Below are 313 nucleotides of genomic sequence, written 5' to 3' on the forward strand. Positions count from 1 at the left end.
CCCTCACTCCCCACTGCTCTCCCTCACTCCCCACTGCTCTCCCTCACTCCCCACTGCTCTCCCTCACTCCCCACTGCTCTCCCTCACTCCCCACTGCTCTCCCTCACTCCCCACCGCTCTCCCTCACTCCCCACTGCTCTCCCTCACTCCCCACTGCTCTCCCTCACTCCCCACTGCTCTCCCTCACTCCCCACTGCTCTCCCTCACTCCCCACTGCTCTCCCTCACTCCCCACTGCTCTCCCTCACTCCCCACTGCTCTCCCTCCCTCCCCACTGCTCTCCCTCACTCCCCACTGCTCTCCCTCACTCCCCA

The 313-nt window shown here is 65.8% G+C and overlaps 1 protein-coding gene across 3 annotated transcripts in view; it reads right to left on the reverse strand.

Moving 5' to 3' along the window:
* LOC125485550 (UPF0329 protein ECU05_1680/ECU11_0050-like) overlaps positions 1-313 on the reverse strand; it is a 74,841-nt gene that overhangs the window by 2,715 nt on the left and 71,813 nt on the right. The window lies entirely within an intron of this gene.

The sequence above is a fragment of the Rhincodon typus genome, chromosome 20 (genome assembly GCF_021869965.1).
Source record: "Rhincodon typus isolate 14 chromosome 20, sRhiTyp1.1, whole genome shotgun sequence".
In the NCBI taxonomy this organism is placed as follows: Eukaryota; Metazoa; Chordata; class Chondrichthyes; order Orectolobiformes; family Rhincodontidae; genus Rhincodon; species Rhincodon typus.